A 13,391-nucleotide genomic window follows, 5' to 3' on the forward strand; every position below is an offset into this window, starting at 1 on the left:
TCCACCCAACTTTACACTTGGCTCTGTGCAGTCAGACAAGTATCGTTCTCCTGGCAATCAACAAACCCAGATTTGGAACACTTGAATGCAATGATTGGATGTGAGAGTGAATACATTTGGCAAACGTGGGAAATATATAGTATATGTATATACAGTATACTACACTATACAATATACTGCAGTGTTTGTGTGTGTGTGTGTGTGTGTGTGTGTGTGTGTGTGTTTGTTTATATTACATGGTGGGGTCCGCAACCTGTTAGCACACTCACGGTGTGGGGACCAAAAACATGGTGGGGACCGGTTTGCTGGTCCCCACAATGTTTTCAGCCAAAATGGGTCAGCTGACTCAGGAGGCCATGCTGATATGGGTGGTGCAGTTTTTTTTTTGGCCCCCATGCTTCACACAAACCTGACAGCCGTGTGTCTCATCTGTGTGTGACTCTGCTCACCACGCCCCCGGTGGCACTCGGTGGTATTGCATGAACACACAGATCGTGGGGGTCCGTACACACTTCACTACTGCGTCTACGCAACACTGATAGTGACTCATATTAAATGAACTAGGGTCCTTTAAACACTGCATTAATGGCTCCTTCTCCAAGGTAAGCACAAATAAAACACCGTACACAACTAGTTAGTCTTTTAAACATAGAAAATAATCTTAACAAGAAATGTACATGGACATACATTTAGTTACAAAATATTAATCCTGGTGTAGTATATTGTAAGTTAGTGAGGAGGCGAATTAAATTGTTTAAATTAAAACTTTTAGTTCAAACATCAGCGTTATAAAGTCTTTAATGGTGACACGTTCAAGAGTAAAATTCATATACGTGTAAATATAGTCCACTCTTTATGTATTAAAATAGCTCAGCCGAACATTTGGTTGAAGATAATGGCTCTGTGTAATGGAAGGGAATATAAAATGGCGGTTTGTAGTTTTCACCGTTCTACATTGAATGAAGGAAAAGCAACTCGGAACTACAAAGGAACTACACTTCCCATAATCCCTCTGTTCCATGAAGAGTCTGCAGGGTCGTGCACAGGACGAGCTGAAAGGTAATAAACAACGGCTTAAATATATGGCTTTACTCGGTAATGTAACGCTTATTTTAGTCGTATTTATGTGTGTATATAGAGAGAATGGGAGTTATTAAGCTGTTTTAAATGTTTTAAAGGGCTATATTTCCGTGCGAGAGTAGTGCAGAGAGAAAGAGGCCCGTGAAATGTGACGTTAAAAGCTTTCGTGCTTTAGCTAACGTTATACTGGATATAGAGAGAATATTCGGCTGGTTTTGTAAAATTAAGTTTTTAAAGGACTCTGTTTCCATGAATGCGTGTTGGAGACAGAGAGAAAGTTAGAGAGTTTTATTAAAACTGTATTTTCAGTGCATTCACTTGAGAGAGAAAGACAGAGGGGAAAGTTAAATTAAAGTGCCAATATGTGGGTTTTTGTAATTACTTTAAATCACGTAAAATTGCTTAAATATATGGCTTAACTCGGTAATGTGACGCTTATTTTAGTCTTATTTGTGTGTATATAGAGAGAATGGGAGTTATTAATCTGTTTTAAATGTTTTAAAGGGCTATATTTCCGTGTGAGAGTAGTGCAGAGAGAAAGAGGCTCTTAAATGTGACGTTAACAACAGCTTTCATGCTTTAGCTAACGTTATACTGGTTATAGAGAGAATATTCGGCTGGTTTTGTAAAATTAAGTTTTTAAAGGACTCTGTTTCCATGAATGCATGTTGGAGACAGAGAGACAGTTACTTCAGCTGTTTACATTATAGAGGCCAGTTAGAGGCAAGTGTTTAAGGCGACGCTTCATTTGTAAATGTTTAATATTGAGAGTAAACGTGATATTTTATTAGAATCATATAATCAGAGTTTTATTAAAACTGTATTTTCAGTGCATTCACTTGAGAAAGTGCCAATATGTGGGTTTTTGTAAGTACTTTAAATCACGTAAAATTGCTTTGAGATGTTAAAAATCTGCAAATCTAAAACAATGTGTTTGACAGTGTAGCCTATGATTATATTTGCAACTCCTTCATTTGAAAATCAGTGAGCATTTGGTGTGTACTATAAGCCTGACTTGCTTGTAACATTTGGTTTGTTTGTATTTGTTTACTTTTAGGGAGAGAGAGATTTTGGAGAGGGAGACAGCAGAAGCCGTTCCTGGGCAGGTGGAAAGAGGAAAAGGGAAAGATCTGGGAGGAGAAAAAGGAGAGTAATGCACTGACCCCTCGACTGATCTGCATCTAAGCTCAGAATACGAGAACTGTTTATTCACATTTAGATGTGTACTTACAGTAAGTGAGTGAATGAATTACTGTGTTCCTCCATAGCTCCAGACTAACCTTAACATGCTCCCTATTCTCCTCACAAACATTCATCAGTTCCTCAAAGTACTCCTTCCACCCTTCAAATATCATCTCTTCATTAGTCTGCACAATACCTTCTACATTCATTATCATCCTAACATGCTGTACATCCTCACATCCTGTTCCTCTCTCATCTCGCCAATCGATACATGTCTTTTATTCTAACCTCACTATCCATATTCTCATACAACTTTTCACGTGCATTTTCCCTAGCCTTTGTCACTTCTCCGTTTGCTTGATGCTGCATTTTTTTTGTATTTCTTTAGACATCTCTCTTGAGATTCCAATTCTATTTTGTCGACCACTTCCTTCTTAAGATTTCCTGCATGATCTCCTCATTCCAGCACAAAGTCTCCTCCCTTCCTTCCTCTGTCCATACGACAAACACAGTACCTGTAGCCGATTCCCTCACTGCTTTTGCAGTCTCTGCCCATCTGTCCATCACCTCGTCCACCCCACCTAGCATCTGCCTCACCTCCTCCCTGAATCACACACCGTACTGTTCTTACTTTAACGTCCACCATCTGATCTGTGATTTAGCCCTCACCCACTTCCTTTTCTTCACCTCCAAATACATCCTACCTACCACCACCGTCTGATGATGCCTTGCTATACTTTACCCCTGCCACCACCTTACAGTCACTAAATTACTTCAGGTTGCTTCGCCTGCATAAAACATAGTCCACATGTGTAGACCTTCCTCCACTCTTAAATGTCACCCTATGCTCTTCCTTCTTCTGAAAATAAGTATTTACTACTGCCATTTGCATTTTTTGGGGCAAATTCTACCACCATATCATCTACCTCTCTCCTTTTACCAGTCATATTGCTAACGTTCAGTGTTTCCACTCTCACCTCCACCTTCCTCACCCTCTTCTTTATTTTGTCTCTCAACTCTTGTTCCCTCTCTCCTTCTCCTCCTGTGACCAACAGTATCCCAATTTCCACTGGTACACTGGCAGGAAACAATCCCAATGGTGGACGTTGTTAACCCGGGCCTTCTCTGATCCGATATGGAACTCTTGTTAGTGATCTGCATTGTTAATTTGACATAGTTTATACAAAAGATAATCTTTCTGACACAACCCTCCCTATGTATACACGCTTGGGACCAGCATTACAATGCAATGTATTTCAGTGGCTAGGTTATGATTTGTCTGCCTACATTTACGCATATTGTGAGTTCCAGGAGGACAGTACAATTGAGACGGAGGAGAGTGAAAGCACTTGATGAAGCAGCACAGAATGTCATCAGTGCCACTATCAACACCAATGTATTGGAAGGTATCTCTAAACTCATATAAAGGTAAATCTAGTATAATCTTTTCTACAAGATTAAATTGTGCATTATGTTTTTTTTTTTTTTGGCCTGTATAGTTCACTTAATGTTTTAAATTAGCAGCCTTTAAGCAGTTGTAGAGTAGTTATTTGTAATATAAGGAGTACTGGTAATATTCAGCTTTTTATTTTTATTTTCTGCTAAATGCTAATGTGTTTTTAAAACTTTTCAATTTTTGAACTGAAGCTAGGTTATGCATAATATGTAGATTAAAATAAAAGATTGTGTATTCATTAAATTACACTGATAGTCTCATTTTTGGTTACCAAATGTTTAATATTAAATTGTTTAATATTAAATTGTAATGTTAAATTGATATTTCATTAACTGTAGGCTGTTTTACTGTTGTTTGAAATCTCTGTAGAAGGCATGAGAGGACACCGCTGACATGATGGACATGGTAGAACAAACCCACTGAGCTTCCGGTCCTGTGCTCAGCGCTGGAGCGCCGTCCTCTGACTTGGAGGTATTTAAAAAGGTTTCATGTCCATATAGTCACTGAAATAGGTTTTAGTGAGGTAGGTCACTGTGGTCAGTTGAAGTTAATTTCTCTGGTACAAAATTGTGATAGTTCATTGCTTTTGGGTGAGGCCTTAGGGATGGTACTGGTTACACATACTCTCAGGTCGTACGTTGTGGGGACCCTCTCAGGACGGAACTATTGAAAAGGTTTTGGTCAAATGTGCACACACACACTGTCAGGTCTAGCATAGTAGGGTCCCCGTTTAGGGAGAAACACCTACTAAAGCAGTACACGCACAGGTCAATATACAGACAGTTTATCTGAACTACAGTGTACATTACCCCATGACTGATGTCACTGAGTGTCTAGTTTGAATTTGTTATAATTTTCTTTTCTGACACAGCTCTTTAAGCTTATATTAGTGACACACACTGTCAGGTCTAGCATAGAGGGGTCCCCTTCTAGGGAGACACTCCTACTATAGCAGTACACTCACAGGTCAATATACAGACAGCGTTTCTGAACTACACTGTACATTAGCTCATGACTGATGTCACTGAGAGTTTAGTTTGAATTTGTTATTATTTTCTTTTCTGACACAGCGCTTTAAGCTTATATTAGTGACACACACTGTCAGGTCTAGCCTAGTGGGGTCCCCGTTTAGGGAGACATACCTACTAAAGCAGTACACTTACAGGTCAATATACAGACAGTTTATCTGAACTACAGTGTACATTACCTCATGACTGATGTCACTGAGGGTCTAGTTTGAATTTGTTATTATTTTCTTTTCTGACACAGCTCTTTAAGCTTATATTAATGACACACACTGTCAGGTCTGGCATAGAGGGGTCCCTTTCTAGGGAGAAACTCCTACTATAGCAGTACACTCACATCTCAGTATACAGACAGCTTTTCTGAACTACAGTGTACGTTACCTCATGACTGATGTCACTGAGGGTCTAGTTTGAATTTGTTATTATTTTCTTTTCTGACACAGCTCTTTCAGGTTATATTAGTGACACACACTGTCAGGTCTAGCATAGAGGGGTCCCCTTCTAGGGAGACACTCCTACTATAGCAGTACACTCACAGGTCAATATACAGACAGCGTTTCTGAACTACACTGTACATTAGCTCATGACTGATGTCACTGAGAGTTTAGTTTGAATTTGTTATTATTTTCTTTTCTGACACAGCGCTTTAAGCTTATATTAGTGACACACACTGTCAGGTCTAGCCTAGTGGGGTCCCCGTTTAGGGAAACATACCTACTAAAGCAGTACACTTACAGGTCAATATACAGACAGTTTATCTGAACTACAGTGTACATTACCTCATGACTGATGTCACTGAGGGTCTAGTTTGAATTTGTTATTATTTTCTTTTCTGACACAGCTCTTTAAGCTTATATTAATGACACACACTGTCAGGTCTGGCATAGAGGGGTCCCTTTCTAGGGAGAAACTCCTACTATAGCAGTACACTCACATCTCAGTATACAGACAGCTTTTCTGAACTACAGTGTACGTTACCTCATGACTGATGTCACTGAGGGTCTAGTTTGAATTTGTTATTATTTTCTTTTCTGACACAGCTCTTTCAGGTTATATTAGTGACACACACTGTCAGGTCTAGCATAGAGGGGTCCCCTTCTAGGGAGACACTCCTACTATAGCAGTACACTCACAGGTCAATATACAGGCAGCGTTTCTGAACTACAGTGTACGTTACCTTATGACTGATGTCACTGAGGGTCTAGTTTAAATTGGTTATTTACTTTTCTGATTCAGCTCTTTCAGGTTGTATTGGCGGTTGTATTGGTGGTATATTCTGAAATTGTTACTTGTGTCAGGACAAATGTGTCTTACGTTTTTTAATACCATGGTGTATCCATGTCAAGTCAATTTGACTCAGCAATTGTTTAACTGATGAGAGATTAAACATGTTGTAAATTGTATTGCACTTTAAATACTAATGTATTTGTGTGTGGTGTTCACCGAAATGTTTTATTGTTGTTTGAAATCTCTGTAGAAGGCATGAGAGGACACCGCTGACACGATGGACGTGGTAGAACAAACCCACTGAGCTTCCGGTCCTGTGCTCAGCGCTGGAGCTCCGTCCTCTGACTTGGAGGTATTTAAAAAGGTTTCATGTCCATATAGTCACTGAAATAGGTTTTAGTGAGGTAGGTCACTGTGGTCAGTTGAAGTTAATTTCTCTGGTACAAAATTGTGATAGTTCATTGCTTTTGGGTGAGGCCTTAGGGATGGTACTGGTTACACACACTCTCAGGCCTTACGTTGTGGGGACCCTCTCAGGACGGAACTATTGAAAAGGTTTTGGTCAAATGTGCACACACACACTGTCAGGTCTAGCATAGTGGGGTCCCCGTTTAGGGAGACACACCTACTAAAGCAGTACACTCACAGGTCAATATACAGACAGTTTATCTGAACTACAGTGTACGTTACCTCATGACTGATGTCACTGAGGGTCTAGTTTGAATTTGTTATAATTTTCTTTTCTGACACAGCTCTTTAAGCTTATATTAGTGACACACACGGTCAGGTCTAGCATAGAGGGGTCCCATTCTAGGGAGACACTCCTACTATAGCAGTACACTCACAGGTCAATATACAGACAGCGTTTCTGAACTACAGTGTACATTACCTCATGATTGATGTCACTGAGGGTCTAGTTTGAATTTGTTTTTATTTTATTTTCTGACACAGCGCTTTAAGCTTATATTAGTGACACAAACTGTCAGTTCTAGCATAGTGGGGTCCCCGTTTAGGTAGAAACACCTACTAAAGAAGTACACTCACAGGTCAATATACAGACAGTTTATCTGAACTACAGTGTACATTACCCCATGACTGATGTCACTGAGGTTCTAGTTTGAATTTGTTATTATTTTCTTTTCTGATAAAGCTCTTTAAGATTATATTAGTGACACACACTGTCAGGTCTAGCATAGTGGGGTCCCCTTCTAGGGAGACACTCTTACTAAAGCAGTACACTCACAGGTCAATATACAGACAGTTTATCTGAACTACAGTGTACATTACCTCATGACTGATGTCACTGAGGTTCTAATTTGAATTTGTTATTATTTTCTTTTCTGATACAGCGCTTTAAGGTTGTATTGGTGACACACACTGTCAGGTCTAGCATAGTGGGGTCCCCTTCTAGGGAGACACTCCTACTATAGCAGTACACTCACAGGTCAATATATAGACAGCGTTTCTGAACTACACTGTACATTACCTTATGACTGATGTCACTGAGGGTCTAGTTTGAATTTGTTATTATTTTCTTTTCTGACACAGCGCTTTAAGGTTGTATTGGTGACACACACTGTCAGGTCTAGCGTCGTAGGGACCACTTCTAGGAAGACACTCCTACTACAGCAGTACACTCACAGGTCAATATACAGACAGCTTTTCTGAACTACAGTGTATGTTACCTCATGACTGGTGTCACTGAGGGTCTAGTTTGAATTTGTTATTATTTTCTTTTCTGATACAGCTCTTTAAGGTTTTATTGGTGACACACACTGTCAGGTCTAGCGTCGTAGGGACCACTTCTAGGGAGACACTCCTACTATAGCAGTACACTCACAGGTCAATATACAGACAGCTTTTCTGAACTACAGTGTATGTTACCTCATGACTGGTGTCACTGAGGGTCTAGTTTGAATTTGTTATTATTTTCTTTTCTGACACAGCTCTTTCAGTTTGTATTGGTGACACACACTGTCAGGTCTAGCATCGTAGGGACCACTTCTAGGGAGACACTCCTACTATAGCAGTACACTCACAGGTCAGTATACAGACAACATTTTCTGAACTACAGTTTACGTTACAGTGTATTTCTCTAAGTAATATGCATTTTCCCCAAGTATTTTTTTTCTTTTCCACAACTGCTGACTAGATTTTCAGCTGGTTCTGATAACTCCTCCACAGCTGCCCATAGTTTTCGGCACCTGATATCGAAGTTCACATGCATGGATTTAGCAAACTTGGCTACAAATCCCATAACACCTATCTCTACTGGTCTTGCATGTGCCTGCCACCCACGTTCTGTACAGTTCCCAAACTTTGTTCGATATTTGGACACTGAAAGCCGTGTTTGGTATTGAACCAACACAGGACACCATTTATTATATTGTTTTGAGGTTAGACTGTAAAAACTTATAGTTTGAAACAGACAGAAGCTCTGCAGGTCTCCCTTAGCCAGAGGGAGGGGCAGGTACTCCACAGAACATGCTTCTCATTGGTCCTCACTTGTATTAACTGTCCATGATTTATTTATATAAATTGTAATTAGTGAAGTATTTAAAATAGTAAAGCTATAAATGTGTCCCTAAATTTGGTTTCAGAAAGTTGGCAGCCTACAATTTCATAAATCACACTGCTTATTATTATAGAAAGAATAATTGTGCCCACACACTTTTACACAGGCCCACCCAAAGATCAATTTGTGGCTATGCCACTGATGTAGTTAACGTTTAGTCATAGTTCCTAGTTTGAATAAATGTAATAATATAAACTGGACTTGCTGCCACATCAGGCCATTGGTCTCGTTACACATACAATGCTGGGGTTTGCATTCTTGAAATTTGCTGCTGATACAATTTAAATTCAAAAATTAAGGTATCTCGTTTCCACCTGCCACTATCACTTCTCTCATTGAAGTGTTTGTAAAATAAAATAACTGTAGTTAGTAAGGCCTACCAATTTACATAGACTTAATATATTAACCGAAATAATAAATCTTGTAAAGTACTGTATGAAAAAATATGAGAATGACACCCTGCCTTTACGATGTTTGTTGGATGTGGCCCTTGAGTAAAAGTAATTGGGGACCCCTACTCTATTGTATCTCTGATAGTGCATTTCCACCAAAAAGGAACCAGAACGGTTCCAGTTCGCAAGGTGAATTTGGAACCGTTTGGTATGTTTCCATCTACACAAACTGGTTCGCGACCTAGAAAAGTTTGTTCCCAGCTGAGTTTCAAATGCAGCGTTATTGCACTGCGGAGCTTGACAGGGTCATTTACAACGTTTCAAATAAATAAATAAAAAGAAATAAAATTAGTGTATAATTAGAATAAAATTAGAAACAATTAATTCTTGTTTCTGGTGCTGTTTGTGTGCGATTCCATTTGTGTTGGTCAGAGCCGCAGCTCTCGGTTACGTTTCTCTGCTGTTCACAAGCTCAGCAGGATGGCTCTGAACTCGGCAACATTTACACAGTATTATATCTCACTCGGGTCTGACTTCATGGTAAACAAAGAATAAACAATGACTCTAACAATGAGTCTAACAGTCTTTGGTGCTGGCGCTGTATTCAGGCACAGCGACTCCCCCGCTAATGACGTATACCTGTTTCCCCTTTAAACGTGTAGAAACGCAGCAGTTCATTGGAAAGAACCAAGGTTCCAAGAATCAGGAATGGAACCGGTTTAGGAGCCAGAGTTCTTTTGGTGAAATAGCGCTGTGATTGACAGCAACAAATCAATGTTCTGATCGGTTAAATAAACCTCTCTATATGATTGGTACAGCTAAAGCTTTCCTATTGGTACATCAGTTGGCCAATCAGGGTCAAAAATTCACAACTGTGAAAAGAGATTTACACAAGCAGCAGAGAAGGTGAATGTGTGCATTTTTTGTCACATTTGGAACATAAAGGTTTGCTCTGGTGCATTTTAAAACAATACTCACAAATGTAATGGACTTTGTAACTGCTTTTGAGCAACTACATACACGAAATTTTAACTGTGCTTGAGCAACTACATACACGTAAAACTAAAATCCACAAATGTATTGGAATGCACAAATTTAAAACAACAACTACAATAATAAATTAAATTCACAAATGTGCAAAAAAGATTTGCATTTGTAAATGAAATGTTGTGAATGTGTGAATCAGTAACTTCTCAAACGGTTTAAAATGTGCAAGAGCAAACCTTTTTAAAGTTCCAAATGTGACAGTGGGAATTTTTGAATGAGATGGAAAAATCCACACATTCTCCTTCTCTGTTGCGTGTGCGAATCTCTTTTTGCAGATGCGGATTTAAGACCCTGTTTTGACGGCCAATTGATGGACCAATAGGAAATCTTTAGCTGGACCAAGCAGATTGTGAGGTTTGTTTAACCAATTGGAACATTGATTTGTTGCTGTCAACCATAGCGCTTTTCCACAAAATGAACTCAGGTCCGTGAACCGCCGCGTTTCTACGGACAGCAGAGAAACGTAAACAAGAGCCGCGGCTTTGATCAACGCACATGCAATTGCGCCTAACTTCACCAGAAACGCATAAAAATGGGGCATGTTCCTGTTTTTTCCTATTATTTATTTATATGAAACGTTGTGAATGACCCTGTCAAGCTCCACTGGGCGATAACGCTGTATTTGAAGCTCTGGGCTCTTGGTTACGTTTCTCCGCTGTTCACAAGTTCAGCAGGATGCCTCTGAACTCAGCCATAGTGTCTCCGTTCATGACGTATTCCTGGTTCCCCTCAAAATGTGTAGAAATGCGGTGGTTCACTGGAAAGAACCAATGTTCCTAGAATCAGGAACAGAACTGGTTCAAGAACCAGAGTTCTTTTGGTGGAAAAGCGCTATGGTTGACAGCAACAAATCCGATTGGTTAAACAAACCTTGCGATCTGATTGGTCCAGCTAAAGCTTTCCTATTGGTCCATCAATTGGCCGTCAAAACAGGGTCTTTAATTCGCAACTGCAAAAAGAGATTCGCACACACAGCAGAGAAGGCGAATGTGTGTTTTTTTCCATCTCATTCAAAAACTCCCACTGTCACATTTTGCACATTTTAAGTATTTTACTGATTCACACATTCACAACATTTCATTTACAAATGCAAATCTTTTTTACACATCTGTGAATTTAAGTTATTGTAGTTGTTGTTTTAAATTTGACGTATACATTTGTGGATTTTAACGTGTATGTAGTTGCTCAAACACAGTTACAAAGTCTGTTACATTTGTGAGTATTGTTTTACAAACTCAAAATTTTTTACCCTTTTTTGACTCCGTATTTGACTCCAGAACATTAGTGCAGAGAGTACAATGCAGTAATTACAGAGATCTTAAAATACATACAGAACAGGACCAGTAGACACAACACAGACAACAGTGTAGTTCTTCTTCTCATCAGCATATGCCTCAAATTCTCATTGATGGGAGCTTGTCTCTTCGCTCACTGTCAGTCACAAGTCTACTTGTTATTACTGGATATTTATTGGCTGTTTGCATGGCATCAGCGATTTCTGGGCAAGCTCTTGTATCACATCTTTCAGCGGTTCACACGTAGCAATCGAGATAGTGTTGATTTGCCTCTGACCTAAGGGTTGTTCCCGTGATCCCCTAAAACAGTCTTTGACAAGAAAATCGGGGCTACAATCGTGCAGTGTGATCATATATCAGGAATCCATCAAGAAACATGTAATTGAATGATATTTATGAACGTACTTGTTTTATGAATGAGATGGATTCACTCAAGTATAAAGAAATGGTAAAAAGGTACTCTACTAAGTATTAATTACACCTGTCACAAAGGGTTTTAAAAGGTGTTTAATAATTCTGAGGCAGTAGTTATTTTGGGCATTTTTTGTTGGATTGGGAGAAAACAATATTATCTATTTAAATTGTTATTTTAATCACTTTTTGCAAATAAAAAAAAGCTAATAATCCTAATTTGGGGCTTGATACCATTTTGAGTGCCAATGTAGGTCTGTTTTCTCTTTTGCATGTTGTAAGAAAAACAGCCTTATTAAATCATGCAATTTGTGCCAAAAAAGATGTTGGTAAAAGAGAAATTTTTATTAAAATTTAGGCATAGGAAAATTTCCTTTGAGAGATATATATATATATATATATATATATATATATTTTTTTTTTTTTTGTCACCTAGGTCCAGTGAATTCCATGGAGTGGAGAAGCTCATGTTGATGGAAAGTTCCTGGAAAGCTGTTTGTTCACTGTATACATCTGAACAGTGGGCTCTTAAACCTGTCTCTGCAATGTTGTGATGTGATTTATATTGTTTTAAAGTTTCTGTTTTCAGACTTGATCAAAGCTCTCTCGGACCAGGCAGTTTTGATAGGAACACCTTGTGTCTATACTCACTGTTCATTTCATCAGCTCCATTTACAATGTAGGAGCATTTTGTAGTTCAGCATTTACAGAATAGTGTCCATTTCTTGTGCTGCATGCTTTGTTTACCAGATTTCACCCTGTTCTTCAATGGGCAGTACCCCTAGAGGACCCCCACCTAGCGCGATTTGTTTTGATTCCAGATACATTTCTTGGGGTGAGGTTGTGATAGTGAAAAGCCAACCAGGGACCAAACAGTCCAGTAGTGTAGGTCCCATGCATTGCACAAGCACAATTAATGTGTTGCTCTGGTATGAGTGGATCAGACATGGCAGTGCTCCTACATGGTAAGAGTAACTAATATAATGGACAGCGAGTGTAAGTACAGTGTTCGTAATGGAGTTCTTGGTTAATATCGTAGATGGACTGTCTCATGTCAATTATTCTGAGTTTATATTGTGTGTGTTCATATTGATTTTTAATTTTCTTTAGCCTAGCTAAGCTCATCAGTTATTCAAGGTATTATTTATTTATATTGTGTTTTATTCTCTCAGTTTTTGGCTAACTTCATTGCTTCTACAGTATGTACACATCTGTGCCTATCTTTTTCAGAGTTTAATAAAAGAACAAATTAGTTCAAATAACGTTAAAGGTTAATAAATTAATCTTTAAACTAATGCATCGGCCTGGATTAGTTGTTTTTCTGCATTAATTATAGATTACACATTGTTCTCTCTCAAAATGAAATTGGTCCCCACAAAGAATGAGAACAGGTGATTTGTGTAATATTTGGTCCCCAAATATACTCCAAACCTGAAATGTCCCCACAAGTCACGAGGACGTCTGGTCAGAATCAATTTTGGTGAGATATTTGTAATTTGAAGTGATATTAAGATTCACAAGTGCATTTTGACAAAGCATGATTTTTTTCAAGTCTGTAGCACCTTGGGAAAGGGTGGACCCCACAATGTGAGTATTCCTCCAGGTGACCCCCACAACGCACAGAAACAAGTATGTGTGTGTGTGCGTGTGTGTGTGTGTGAGTGTGTGTGAGATAACACGCCAACAGGAACATTTGACCAG

General features: G+C 39.0%; 1 long non-coding RNA gene across 3 annotated transcripts; it reads left to right on the top strand.

Moving 5' to 3' along the window:
• The first annotated feature begins 1,026 nt into the window (after nucleotides 1-1,026).
• Nucleotides 1,027-12,902, top strand: LOC136700318 (uncharacterized). Of its 3 annotated transcripts, XR_010803718.1 has the most exons (6): nucleotides 1,027-1,059; nucleotides 2,138-2,312; nucleotides 3,318-3,690; nucleotides 4,088-4,189; nucleotides 6,221-6,322; nucleotides 12,127-12,902. It is a non-coding gene; the product is annotated as an uncharacterized lncRNA (long non-coding RNA). The 3 variants fall into 3 exon arrangements; XR_010803716.1 differs by lacking the exons at nucleotides 1,027-1,059; nucleotides 2,138-2,312 and having other exon boundaries at nucleotides 2,519-3,690; XR_010803717.1 differs by lacking the exons at nucleotides 1,027-1,059; nucleotides 2,138-2,312; nucleotides 6,221-6,322 and having other exon boundaries at nucleotides 2,562-3,690.
• The last annotated feature ends 489 nt before the right edge of the window (nucleotides 12,903-13,391 follow it).

This window comes from Hoplias malabaricus, chromosome 6 (genome assembly GCF_029633855.1).
Source record: "Hoplias malabaricus isolate fHopMal1 chromosome 6, fHopMal1.hap1, whole genome shotgun sequence".
Classification (NCBI taxonomy): Eukaryota; Metazoa; Chordata; class Actinopteri; order Characiformes; family Erythrinidae; genus Hoplias; species Hoplias malabaricus.